Genomic DNA, 15,122 nt, shown 5'->3' on the forward strand with positions numbered 1-15,122 from the left:
AGATAGCAATAAATATCATTTTTCACTCCTTACCTTCATGTTATGATCAATTTAGAATGGCATACCACATGAACAAGGAATAAGTTACACTTAGTAAACTTCAAGGACTTTTAAAGACTACAGAAAGTAGTCTTCAAGGTAAGACGGGTGTTCCTAATCCTCTAACTCCAACTGCAGCCAATGTCTTGGCAATCGGGCATGGCAAAGGGAAGAAGAGAAAGAACCCTTCTAAGGGTACCAAGGGTAAGACCCTTGAAGGCTCATCTTCAAGCAAAACCAAGAAAGGTTTTTTCACTCCTTCTGCTAACCCTAATGAGGCTGAATGCTTCTATTGTCATGAAAAGTCGCACTAGAAACAAAACTGCCCAATGTACCACAAGATGTGAAAGATGGGAAAGTAAAACCCAACCATGCAGGTATATACACTATATTGTCTAATAACTCACCTCATTCTAAGTCTTGTGTCCTTGATATAGGTTGTGGAATTTCACATATGTTCTGATTTGCAGGGACTAAAAAGAAGTGAGAATGTGGAGCATGGAAAGATAAACTTGATCATGGGGAACAGGAAAGCTTCACATGTCACCAAGATAGGAGTTTATTCCTTATTGCTAAATAGTGGGTTTACATTAGATTTGAATAAATGTTATTATTCGCCAGAAATGGAAAGAAATGTTATTTCCTTTCATGATTAATTGTATAAACATGGTTTAACCTTTTATTTTGATAATAATAATGGTGGTATTGATGCTTTCTTTAATAATGTTCTTTATTTTAAAGCATTACCTTGTGATGGTGTGTATGAAACTTTATCTGTTGTAGATAACCTAGGAAATAATGTATTGTGTATTGTCTCTTCCACTAGCTTAGATAAAGCATCTTTATTGCATTGTCATCTTGGACATGTAAGCAAGAAACGCATAGGCCAACTCCAAAAGGATGGAGTCTTGGAGTTATTTGACCTAAAGTCGGATGATAGTTGTGAATCTTGTTTGCTTGTTAAAATGACAAAGTCACCTTTTACTGGCACTTGTGCTAGGGGTAAAGGTTTGTTGGACCGCATACACATAGATGTGTATGGACCCTTCAAAACCGCCACAAGAGATGCTAATCGCTTCTATGTGACTTTTACTGATAATTTTAGTAGATATGGATATGTCTACTTAACCAAGCATAAGTCAGAAACCTTTGAAAAATTCAAAGAGTTTAAGCAAGAAGTGGAGAATCAGTTGGGCAGGAACATTAAGATGCTTCGATCTGATCGAGGTGGTGAGCATCTTAGTACTGAGTTCCTTGACTATCTTAAGGAATGTGGGATTGTCTCACAATTGACACCTCCAAGGACACCACTGTTGAATGGTGTAGCTGAGAGGCGCAATCGGACCTTGTTGAGCATGGTTCGTTCTATGATGAGACGAGCTTTGCTACCAATATCATTTTGGGGGTATGCCTTAGAGACTACCGCCCATATCCTTAACTTAGTCCCTACAAAGAAGGTTGACAAAACACCTCACGAGATGTGGACTAGAAAAGTTCCCAATCTAGACCACATCAAGATTTGGGGTTGTCAGGATTTCGTGAGACGCGAGAATCACGATAAGCTCTAACCTCGAAGTGAGAGGTGTATTTTCATCGGCTACCCACAAAAATCCTTTGGTTACATCTTCTACAAACCCAGTGATAATGTGGTCTTTGTAGCAAGAAGAGGAGTCTTTCGAGAGAGAGAGAGAGAGAATTCATAAGACAAGGAGACAGTGGGAGACAAATTGACCTTAAGGAAATTCAAGAGTCAAGTGGTGAAGGAACCTCAAACCCTAACCCTCAACCTGAGGAGGAAACTCCTATTGAGCCAATTGACAAGTCTGAACCTCTGAGGCGTTCAAAAAGGGTTAGGAATGCACCTTAGCATTATTATGGTTTCCATATTACTGCAGAAGGGGAGACACTCATCAGTGATGCGACATTGGTAAGTCTGGATGAACCTAATAGCTATGCGGAAGCCATGGCAGGCCCCGAGTCTGCCAAATGGAAAGAGGCAATGGATAGCGAGATACAACCCATGTATGACAATCAAGTTTGGAACTTGGTTGACAATGTACTAGGTCATAAGACAGTTGGGTGCAAATGGATTTTCAAGAAGAAAATCAACATGGATAGTAATGTACACACTTACAAGGCACGACTGGTTGCAAAGGGTTATTCTCAAACTCCGGGAGTTGATTATGATGAGACCATTTCAACAGTGGCCAAGATTGAGTCTATTAGGGTTCTGTTAGCCATTGTTGCATTTCATGACTATGAAATATGGCAAATGGATGTCAAAATCATTTTCCTTAATGGAAAGTTGGCTGAAGATGTTTACATGGTTCTGTCAAAGGGTTTTGTCAGTACAGAGTATCCTAATAGAGTGTGTAAGCTTGAGAAATCTATATATGGATTGAAACAAGCACCTCACAGATGGAATCTTTGTTTCGATGAGAAAGTCAAAGAGTTTGGATTTTCGAGATGCGAAGATGAATCTTGTGTATATGTCAAGGCTAGTGGGAGTATAGTCAGCTTTTTGGTATTGTATGTGGATGACATACTACTCATAGGAAATGACATCCCAACCTTGCAGGAAGTAAAGTTTTGGCTTGGGAAGTGTTTCGCTATGAAGGATCTTGGAGAAGCTACCTATATCTTAGGGATAAGGATTTTAAGAAACAGGAGTAAAAGACTAATTCGACTTAGTCAAAGCACCTATGTGGACAAAGTGTTGAAAAGGTTCAACATGCATAATTCCAAGAAAGGTGAGTTACCTATCCAGTGTAATGCCTGACTGGGTAAAACTCAGAGTCTGAGTACAACAGCTGAGATAGCTGAGATGAGTCGAGTACCATATGCTTCCACTGTAGGCTCAATCATGTATGCTATGACTTGTACTCATCCTGATGTTGGCTTTGCTATGAGCATGGTCAGCAGATATCAAGGGAATCTTGGTAAGGCTCACTGGACAGTAGTAAAGAATATTCTCAAGTACCTGCGAAGGACTAAGGACTGGGTCCTTACCCTTGGTGGGAGTGATGACTTGAAAGTAGTAGGGTATAGCGACGCTAGCTTTCATACTCTCAGGGATAATTTCCGCTCTCAGTCGGGCTGGGTCGTTACCCTAAATGGAGGGGCAATTACTTGGAAAAGTTCCAAGCAAGATACAGTGGATGATTCCAATTGTGAATCAGATTATATAGCAGCAAGCGAGGCAGTAAAGGAGGCTATATAGCTAAAGAACTTCATCGTAGACCTTAGAGTTGTACCATCCATAAAGGAACCAATGGAGATTTTCAGTGACAACAATAGTGTGGTTGACTTAGCCAAGGAATCAAGAGATCAAGGGAGATCCATACACAATGATAGAAAATATCACTTCATCATACATCGAATAGAAGAAGGAATCATCGTGGAAAAGAGGGTATCATCGGATGAGAACGCAACAGATCCCCTCACGAAGGGACTGACTCGGGTTAAGCATCTCCAGCATGCTTAGAGCATAGGACTGAAGGATGATCTTAGTTTTAGTAGTTAGATAACTTTGAAATTTGTAAAGTTTAATTGACATTTGATGACAAATAAAAGCTGTTATTTATGAGTAAAGTGTTGCTATCTCTAGTCAATCTTTTACTAGTATTTCTTTTTGCATGTTTTGACTTCCAGAATAATTATGTTATGCTATATATCATATTATTATAACTCTCCACAGGCGATCATATGTTGGAAGTAGATATGAATCAAGACTGTCATGGGTTGGCTTGTAGAGGTCTAAGATGTTAGACAAAGCGGGGCTACAATACTCATGAGTGCTCATAAGTTATGAGTATCAGATTCAACCCATGCTCACTGGTATCACTTCATGGAATTTGTCTCGAGTGATCGTGAGATGGTAATATCATATAAGTCTTCAAACCTAGAGATATGAATTGTTGCCTATGAGTTGTTTATGCATTGATTGCATGAAAATGCATTGGTAGCTCGATGTTATAAACCGTGCCTTTCTGTGTAATTCAACAAGTAGTAGAGCAAAAATATGTGTCGAAGTTTATTTGTTCCTTCTAGGATTGGAAGCGATATCTGGGCCACTCGATGATTTTGTTTTGACCTATGTACCGGGCCTGGTCAGAACTAAATTGATGTGTTCAGTTAAGTTCTATGTCAAACAAATCGGAAATCGGGAAACAACTGATGGAAAATAAGCAATACCATGTTCCATGTATTTGTTCGGCTGATATCTAGAACTGGGGATTATATGATCACTTATCTAAAATGATGCTTCATAGTTCAATAGAGTTTTAAGAGCTACGATTGCTGATCGGTTCCTGAAGTCATACTTGCAACTATAGTTATTAGACTTATCCAAGTGGGAGACTGTTGGAGGTAGTGTCTAACTCCATAACTATATTTGGTATGTACTTGACCCGATCCGACATGGTCCATTTGGGTTGCACTTCACCCGAACAATTTATGGATAATCTTTTGAGAATATTGTAAGTTATGATTTATTAATATATTATAAGCTCTAATATATTAATATAAAAACATATTATTTAATTAGTGTTGATCTATAATTAATTTAGAGTTAATTTAGAAATCAAAAGTATGACTAATTAAATATGGGCTCTTGTATTTATATAGTGTGGGCTAATGCTTATTTGGAATGGACTAGGCTTGCATGGAAAGTCCATGGATACTCCATGGAGCTTTAACCCATGGATCTCATGGAAATGAAAATACATCGGTATTAGGGTTTACATGGATGTAACCCTAATCCACCACACTATATAACGAAGGCTTTGGTTCTTGAAATTGCACTAGTTGATGTGTGTAAACTAAGAGGGCCGATTTCAAGAAGGTTGTGACTATTCTCTCAAGTTTCCAAGTTTGTGGTGATTTGTGACTTCCATTTGAGGCATCCACATTATTGGTGCTAGGTTCTCAAACTTCAAGCAATCAACTACTACTACAACGTAAGTAATTCTACTAGCTTTATTTGATTCAAGTACCCCATGCCATGCTAGTTAAGATAAAAACCTTGGAAAAGTAATTATTTTCATGTATCTTAGTCAAACATAGATCCAAGGTTTTTAGGTTGCATGTACACCATAGGAGTGTTAGAATGCTTAAAACCCTTCATTTATTTCTAGACTTAAACTTAGAATGCTAAGTGATGATCGTGAGAAGTGTGTCTAATAAATTTAGGTAATACACCTGAATAAACACAAGCACTTGTTTATTTAGGTAAAATTCCTAACATGCTTTTATGTGCTAAATGATTTATGATGCTAAATGTATGATCGAATCTATGGTCTATTGCCGGCCGGATCTGGAAACTTTATGTGTTCAGATTTCTAAACGTTTAATTATGGTATTAGAACTGACATCTAACTTTTCGGACTAATAGGGAGATTTACACATCGATCGCAAATAAAATCTTTCCTATCTAAATTCTCGTCACTGGACACCGAACGTCTGCATCGGTGTATAAATCGACATGGTGAGAACTCGAAGCGGGTTGGAAAGCGGTAACCCGCAGCTTGAGCCACAAGTGATTAAGTGTGCGCCAGATGTAGCAGCCACACCCGAGCCAATCACTATGGTTGGGGTACAAGCAATGATGTCAAATCGAAGAAACTAGGCGTTTTCTTCAATAAAATCGAGATGAACCTATGGTGCATGTTGAGCATCCCAAACTGAATGAAGAGTTTTCAGAAGAGGGAAATTACAGTCGTACGGTGGGTCAAGTTGGACCCCAAGCAGTCAGGAGAAACGAACCGGACAAAAGTATTGACCAGGATGGGTGCATGTATAAGAACTGCTTGAGTGCCAAACCACCAAGTCTTGTTGGAAGCCCAAAACCAGTGGAGATTATCGACTGGATCTCCGAGATGGAGATGGTATTTGAGAGTTACGACTGTAGCGATAAGCAAAAGACGGTCTTTGCAGTCAGACAACTAAAGACCGGTGTTTTAAGTTGGTGGAAGTTGTTGGCAGATACAATGCCATGGGGAGAAGCCATGCAGATGTCTTGGGAAACATTCGTGGAGCAGCTGAAAATGCAATACTGCTCAGAGATAGATACGATAGACCTAAACAACAAGTTTTTGAATCTGAAGAAAGGGAAGATGAGTGTCGATGAGTATGCCACCACATTCACTGAGAGGATGAAGTTATTTCCCTACTTGGTTCCTACTGAACTCTCCAAGATAGATGGGTTTGCTAACTGACTACACATAGACTTTGGCCCAATGGTCAAAATGGTAGCTACTTTGAAAACAGTTGTTAGAGCATCTAAGAATGAAGAGACCCAGATAGGAGAATGGGGTCTAGAAAAAGATATATCTGGAGAAAAGAGAAAGTTTGAAGGATCTTTAAGGTCCAACAATGAGAGAAAATTCCTGAAGCAAGATGGTGCGAGAAGTGCAAAAAGAAACACTATGGAAATGCGGTGAGGAGGTGACTTGTTTCAAGTGTGGAAAGCATGGGAATGACGCCAATGAATGTACATTCAACAAAAGGGTATGTTATGAATGTAATGAGGAAGGGCACTTCAAGCAAGACTGCCCAAATAGATAAGGGGCTACAAAGCCAAATGTGTCGCCAAGGCCGAAAGCAAGAGCATTCCACATGATCCTCGGCGAAGCAGAAAACAATGGGATGAATGAAGGATGAGGACTTCATATCCAAAGATCGAGTTACACATTAGCCATGTGGATAGTATCGTATGGTGTAGCCTATTAGAGGCATAATCTAGGGTGAACTTGAGCACCTATGTAATCGTTTCAAGGAATAATATAAAGCATTTGTTTTGTTATTTGGGGTATTAAGTTGTTATGTGATTTTCTTGTATGATGACTTGGAAAACCATGAGACAATACTTGGGACGAGTATGAGTAGATGTGAAAGGTAGTAGAGGCCTATACTACTGGATGCACATGACTCAGACTTGGATCAGGGAAAGTCACAAGGTTTCCAAGAAGCTAGTAATTGATACCATTTTATTCAAGTATGTTGTTACCATTGTTTCGATAATGACTAAGAAGATTGTTGTTATTCTGATAATAGTGGTCATACCAAATTGAAACAGACTACGATAAATATGTTACGTGGTTCAGAGAACCAAGTTTGATGTAGCATCTGACTTAAGTCAGAAGATTGAAATAAAAGATAATCAAAGCAATCGGTAGAGGTATGGCGATAGTTTCTTGTAGATAGAAATGCCACCTTTTACGATATGATTAGAACATGAAGAAATGTATAGTCTATTCTGGAAGACTTTAAGAGACCGGAGTCTAAGCGTGGGAACATACAAGAGTGATGTTCCTAAATAGACCTAAGATCAAGGTACCATCAGCTGCGAGTCCACGAGAGTGATGTTCCCAAAACAGCATTCCAGAATCGATATGGTCACTATGTGTTCATAGTAATGCCCTTTGGTCTAACCAACGAACCAGCGGTATTCATGGACCTGATGAATTAGGTGTTCCATCCTTTCCTGGGAAAGTTCGTTATCGTGTTCATCGACGATATACTTGTCTATTCTAGAAGCAAGGAAGATCACTAACAACACTTGAGATTGGTGCTAGAAATTCTAAGGACAGATAAGTTATATGTGAAATTCTCCAAGTGTGAATTGTGGATTCGAAAAGTAACCTTCCAAGGTCACGTGGTAAGCGAGGAAGGAATACACATGGACCGATCCAAAATCAAAGCGATAGAGAACTGGTCAGCACCGAAGACGCCCATAGAAATCTGTCAATTCTTGGGTCTCGCTAGCTATTATCGCAGGTTTATCCAAAATTTCTTCAGAATTGCCAAACCCTTGACCACTCTGACTCAGAAGGGTGTAACTTTTTGTTGGAGTGAAAAGCAAGAAACTGCATTCCAAACATTGAAGTAGGCCCTATGCAACGCACCTATGTTGTCTTTGCCCTAAGGGACAAAGGACTTCATTGTATATTGTGATGCATCCAATCAGGGCTTAGGTTGTGTGCTCATGTAGCGAGGAAAATTTATTGCTTATGCCTCAAGACATTACCTATATGGAACCAAGTGCACCATCTTCACTGACCATAAAAACCTGCAGCACATCTTCGACCAGAAAAGAGTTGAACATGATACAACGGCGATGGGTAGAGTTATTCAATGATTACGAGTGAGAAATACGCTACCATCCCGGTAAGGGCAATGTGGTGGCAGATGCCCTTAGCCGAAAAGAATGCTCAGGACGTAGAGTGAAGGCACTAACAATGACTATCCATTCCAACTTATTCGCACAAATCAGAGAGGCTCAGCTGGAAGCCTTAAAACCAGAGAATGTGATGGATGAAGTCTTGATAGGAATGTAGAAGAACTTAGAGATCAACGGAGATGGAGCCTATTATTTCATGAACCGGATCTGGACCCAAAAGTTCGGTGGTTACAGATAAGTTGTCATGAACGAAGCTCACAAGACTCGATACTCTGTTCACCCAGGTTTCTGACAAGATGTACCTAGATCTCAAGAAACTATATTGGTGGCCAAACATGAAAGCAAAAATCGCTACCTTCGTAAGCAAGTACCTGACTTGCGCCAAGGCGAAGGTTGAATATCATAAGCCCTCAGGTTTGCTTCAGTAGCCATAAATACCTGAATGGAAGTGGGAGAGGATTGCCATGGATTTTATCACCAAATTACCCAAATCTCCGAGTGGGTAAGATACCATCTCGATAATAGTCGACCGGTTGACAAAATTTGCTCACTTCCTGCCAATCAAGGAGGCTTTAAAAATGGAGAGACTCACGCAAATCTACATTCAAGAGATAGTTCGACTACACGGTTTGCCTGTGTCCATTATCTCCGATCGAGATAGCAGGTTCACTTCAAATTTTTGGTAGTCACTAGTGAAGGCTCTTGGAACTAAGCTGGATATGAGCACAACTTACCATCCTCAGACAGATGAGCAGAGTGAGAGAACCATCCAGACCTTGGAAGACATGTTGAGAGAACGCGTCATCAACTTTGGTAAATTGTGGGATACCCATTTCCCATTGGTTGAATTCTGCTACAAAAATAGTTATCATACCAGCATCAAGGATGCGCCTTTTGAAGCCCTCTATGTTCGTAAGTGCAGATCCCCTCTATGTTGGGCTGAGGTGGGTGACATGCAGCTAGCCAAGGAGCAAATCCCTAATAGCACTCTCACAGGACTAGATATCATCTGTTAAACTACAGAAAAGATCGTACAAATCCGGGAAGGATTGAAAGCCTCACATGACAGACAAAAGAGCTACATCGATAAACGAGGAAAACCCTTGGAGTTCCAGGTTGGAGACCGTGTTCTGCTGAAGGTCTCACCCTGGAAAGTCATTATACGCTTTGGAAAGCGTGGAAAGCTAAATCTGAGACACATAGGACCATTCGAGATCCTTGCTAGGATCGGTCCAGTAGCATACAAACTTTGTTTACCTCAAGAGCTTAGTAACATCCATCCCGTCTTCCATGTCTCGAATCTTAAAAAGTTTTTATCCGAAGAGACCCTTATGATCCCTCTCGAGGAGATTGGAATCAAAGAGAACTTAAACTTCATGGAATAACTAGTCGAAATCATGGACCAAGAAGTCAAGCATACAAAACAAAGTCGCATCCCGATAGTGAAGGTTTGCTAAAATGCCAACCAGGGACCTGAATTCACTTGGGAACGTGAGGATTCAATGAAATAGAAGTACCCCCATCTTTTTCCATGTCCATGATTTGTATCTTTATTCTTTAATTTTGGGATGAAATTCCCTTTAACGGGGGGATGATGTGACAATCTGAAACTTCTAACTTGTACAATTGGTTAGTTTTATCAATGTTAAACTCGATCCTACCACCTTTTAAGACAGTTTAAGGGTTTGTTAAAGTATTCTAAGCCTAATACAATCAAAGTTTAGGTTCTAGGTCGAATAATACCAAGTGATAGTACAACAACCGGGCTATACACCCTTTTGGGAGGAGTGTACGGCGGTACACATGGGTGTGCGGCCACACAACCACCCCACAACTGCACACCCGGGGTGGTGGGTCACCCACCCAAATAAATATGAGGATACCTCCTCTCTTTCACTCTTTTCTTCTTGTGGCTGCACTCTACCACTTTCTCTCTCTAGAATCTTCATCAAAGAACCCTCCAAAGGCTTCAAAAACATAAGTGATTCATATCCTAGCTCGTTATGCTTGAAAGATCCTCTGATTCTTCATGTTTTTAGCCTTGTTCTTCATCCATTGAAGGTGTCCGGCTACACATCTTCATAAGGTGGTCGTACACACTTTAAAGGCTCTCCAAAGTGAGAGTTTGGCCCCTATATACTTGTTGGACTTGGTATTAGCCTTGAAGCACCTCAAAATCAACGTCTTGGGAATGAACATGGAGAGTATACGGTTGCACACCCCTCTGTATGGCTGCACACCCCTTTGTACGGCCGCACACACATCCTCAGGGCCGTACACCCACTTTGATGTTTATATTTGGACTTAAACTTGCAAAAACACTAAGTATGGGACCTAGAAGACTCCTTGGATGCTTGTAGAACCTTGGAAACACCTCAAAAACCCTACCCATCATAAATGTACAGCTGTACAGTTATGAGCCATACACCTATGGTCGTACACACCCATAGGGTGGCCGTACACCTCCTTCATTCGATCGTATATGGTTCCAAAACTTAGTTTTAGTGTTTCCAGGCCCTTAGAGTGGTTTCCTATCATGTTAGTCATTGAAATACCCTAATATAATACATATATGGGTCATTATATGTTAATAGGATCCATTTGTATAAGATAATTATATTTTTAGTATGATTTTTACATGGAAAACAGTTTTACCAAACGATTATGAAATCAACTCATAGAAACTGTTTTCAAAACTAAGGTAACGTACTTGTGAATCATGTGGTAAAATCTAATATTTTATAAAGGATTCATGCAATCATAAACATTATTTTTATTATTATTACTTGTAAATTCGTTAGTCTAAGTTGGACACACGTCCTTGGTAACACTCCCACAGAATCAGAGTGTAGGACTAGCACTTGTAACCAGAATCTCTTGTAGGGAGAGCATGATTGTTGTGTATAGATCTATACAAGACTGAATATCCCGAATCTTGCTTCTAGCTACAGCCGGACCGGCAGGTCTATGGGTGACAAATTCATAAAAGATACTAGCCCTGATACGTGCCATATCAAGTTAATATATGGTTATAAAACTTACAACCTAGATAGTAGAGATTTACTTTTGTAATAATGAACCTAGTGAACTGACCTCAAAGTAATAACCAATTTGATTACTGGATGGTATTAATAATACCTTCAGGATGTAGTTCATGTATTTATTAGTTTTATTTATGTAATAAGGCTAATATACCTCACTGGGAGTAACCAAGGTTTTTTTTCAAGGAAACTACATTAACGATATAAGTATGGTAGATACTTGTACACTTCATTTCAGAACGGTTAGCCAACAAAATACCTTAAGGAAAATACAGGATTTTCCCCGGATAACTTGACCTTTCATAAAAGGATTGTTTAACAAGTAACTAACGGATGTTGAAACACCTTTCATAAGAAAATATAGGATTTTCTTGATGAACACTTTTCAAAAGGATCAAAGAAACACTTACCACCAAAACTAAATACTTATGAACTCACCAGCTTTATGCTGATATATTCTTTCAAAACTTACTTGTATTCTCAGGGCTTTATGTGACATCCCTAAAATCACGGCCAGAAAAGACCGATTTTGTTTATGCTTTATAAAAATCAGAGTACTTTATTTTATAAAAATGTTGCGGAATTTGTTCCCAGAAAAACATGGTAAATACGTTATTAAAACATTTTCGAAGAAACGTATTTATTTCATTTTAAAACGTTTGGGACGTCATCGTTAATACAGAAACATAAGCATAAACAGAACTTACAATTATTTACACTAGTGATCTACATCTCTTTAAATCTCTCAGTGTAATGTCACTTCATATCAACACCTGTGATATAAATAAACTGAGTGGGTCAGGTTGGGAAACCTGGTGAGTAAATAGGGTTTTCAACCCACAATAATATAATTATTATGTTTAAACAATCAAACAATCAACCCAATTACCCATCCCCATTATCTTCTTTATTCTTAAGGATCTACCCTAAGAATCAGCTATTTCTCATTCATTCATTCCTAAGGATCATCCTAAGGAAACAACATGAAGTCCATTGTTGCCAATGACACATTGGTCAAGCGCAGCTGCTAATATTGTCACTTAGGCTCAACTGCCAGAATGAGGACATTTTCTATGAGGCGCTTCTGCCGGTATTGACCTTTAAACACTACTGTCATGGTCATAAGGCTCCCTATTAGGCGCAACTGCCGATACTATCCTTAGAGCGTAGCTGCTAGGATGTTTACCGTAGATCTAAATCATCTACGGGTTGTGGTGCAGCTGCCAGTGCTCATCTATAGGGTACTAGGTCCACTGCTGCCAATGTATACCTATAGGGCACTAGGTCCATGCTACTAATGTTCCTCTATATCAACTTTTATCACTCATTATTCATCTACCCATGTTTTACCCAACATATTTTGTAGATATAAAATACTTTATACAGTTTACATCATTTAAAACATGTATAAAAATCTTTCATCAGCATAGACAACAAGTATTCAGACAATATGCACACATAGCACGTAATTTATAATAAAATACTTCATATCTGTGTGTAAGATGAAAGGGACCATGCACTCACAACACGTAAATTATATAATAAATACTTCATATCTATGTGTAAGATGAAAGGGACCATGCACTCACCTGAGAAGGTGGTGACTCGGTACTCGGACAACGCTCCGTTTACTTTAAAATAATTTCCTTCGAAGAAACCTAGTATTATCACCAATAGATTTTAGTCTATTATTCGCGAAGACTAATTAATAGTCTAGCTATTATTACTATTGTATAAGCGTTAAAAAAATACTTATATAACCCATAATAATAGCCCAAGTATTTATTATATGTTCTTAATAACGTTAATATAATTAAATAAAAACTATATTAAAAATAGCGTAGCCGTAGCTCACTTACAGCGGGTTTTATAGAAAACCAGGCTTTGCTTGGAGCAGCGTTTCCGAGCCGAAAATCTCTTCTTCTCGGAGCCGTCGAGCACTCCGGGGCTTCCGCCTCGTGCTAGGGAGGTTCCCTAGGCTTTTCGGGGGATTTCGGGGCTAGAGAGAGATTCTAGAGAGAGAGTAAAGAGAAGAAAGAATGGGAAAGGTGTGAAGAAAATGAGGGTGGGAGAGGTGGTATTTATAGGGTGAAAATGGCTGAACTTGGTGCCACATGTCACCATCTAGTGGCAAGACTTGGGGAGAAAGCAATGGCCAAGATTGTGCCACATCACCCATTTTCGCACAGCACACTTCCGACTTCTAAAATCCGTAACTTTCTCATACGACCTCCGTTTTTGATGTTAGTTATATCCACGCGTAGGTAAAAATAATATCTACAACTTTCATTTTGACTCCGTCGGCTAATTCTCGACCGATCTTAAATTTAACAGTACCAGACGTTTAGACTGTTAAATGACCGCGAAGAATTCGTAACTCCTTCATACCGACTCCGTTTTCGTCTGTCTTTTTACCGTTGAGTTCCTATTAATGAGATCTTGAACTCTCATTTCGGTCACGTAAGCCAAAAACTGCTCGAACTAAACTTCAAGTTTCGGGTCGTGCACTGCTAAGTCGAATCTTAGAAAAATCATAACTTCCTCATACGAAGTCAGATTTGGGTTTTCTTTTTATCGACGCTCTTAGTTTAACATATTCTACGACTTTTGTTTAGATTGCTAAGGATAAATCTCGCTCTATCGTAAATTCACTATTTACGCTTCTCGGTGCCGTGCCGGTTTTGCCGTAAAACTTCGACGGGCCATAACTTCTTCGTTATAACTCGGATTTCGGTGTTCTTTATATGTACGGAAACCTTGTGACATATTCTAAAATTTGGTTAAGATTATTTATTCTAAATAATCTTTTGTCGAAAAGTCATTTTCGACCCCTATTGCCTCTAAATTGACTAGCCTGGATCTGCGGGTGTTACAATTATCTCACCCTTAGGATGATTACGTCCCGGAATCATCAATGAAACAGGGCTCGTATAATGACTCCATACGTCATCTCTTCATCCTAGGTAATAATTATAACTTCTTTATTCCTTCGAGTCTATCTTTTAGACTTATTATCTGTAAGTAGTACTTAATTATGCACCTGCTATCTTCTTCAGGTTAGACTCCAGATTACGACGTATCATCATGTGATGCTCATTTAGACTTAGGTCTTTTAGAGTTAAATTCTGAAATAAACTATGCCTTCCTTCACGTTCTAATGTGATATAATCACACTTTAACATGTAGCATTTCTAGCTACCAACTTCTTTAGCGTCGAGCCGATACTTCTATTGGTCACTTTGATTTCAGTTGTTTGGTTAAAGTCGGACGCTACATCAAACTTGGTTCTCTAAATCACGTAACCTACTCATCGTAGTCGGACTCAATGTGACATGACCACTAGGGTTGGGATAACAACAATCTTCTTAGTCATTACCGAGACAATGGTAACGGCATACTTGAATAAAACGAAATCAATTACTGGCTTCTTGGTAACCTTGTGACTTTCCCTGATCCAAGTGTGAGTCCTGTGCTTCCGGTAGTATAGGCCTCTACTACCATTCACACCTACTCATACTCGTCCCAAGTATTGTCCCGCAGTTTCCCAAGTCACCATGCAGCAAATCACACAATCATTCAACACATTAGATAACAAGACGAAGGTTTTATTTTATTACTTGAAACGATTGCATGGGTGTTCAAGTTCACCCTAGATTATGCCTCTAATAGGCTACATCATGTGACACTATCTATATAGCTTCTTCATGACTCGATCTCTATATATCCATCCTTACTCTTGATTCCTTGCATCGTCAGCTGCTTCGTCAAGGATCATTTGAAATGCTCTTGCCTTTGGTTTTGGCGGCACATTTGGCTTTGTAGCCCCTTCTCTCTTTGGGCAATCTTGCTTGAAGTGCCCTTCC

Source organism: Lactuca saligna, chromosome 4, assembly GCF_052625555.1.
Source record: "Lactuca saligna cultivar CGN05327 chromosome 4, ASM5262555v1, whole genome shotgun sequence".
NCBI classification, from domain to species: Eukaryota; Viridiplantae; Streptophyta; class Magnoliopsida; order Asterales; family Asteraceae; genus Lactuca; species Lactuca saligna.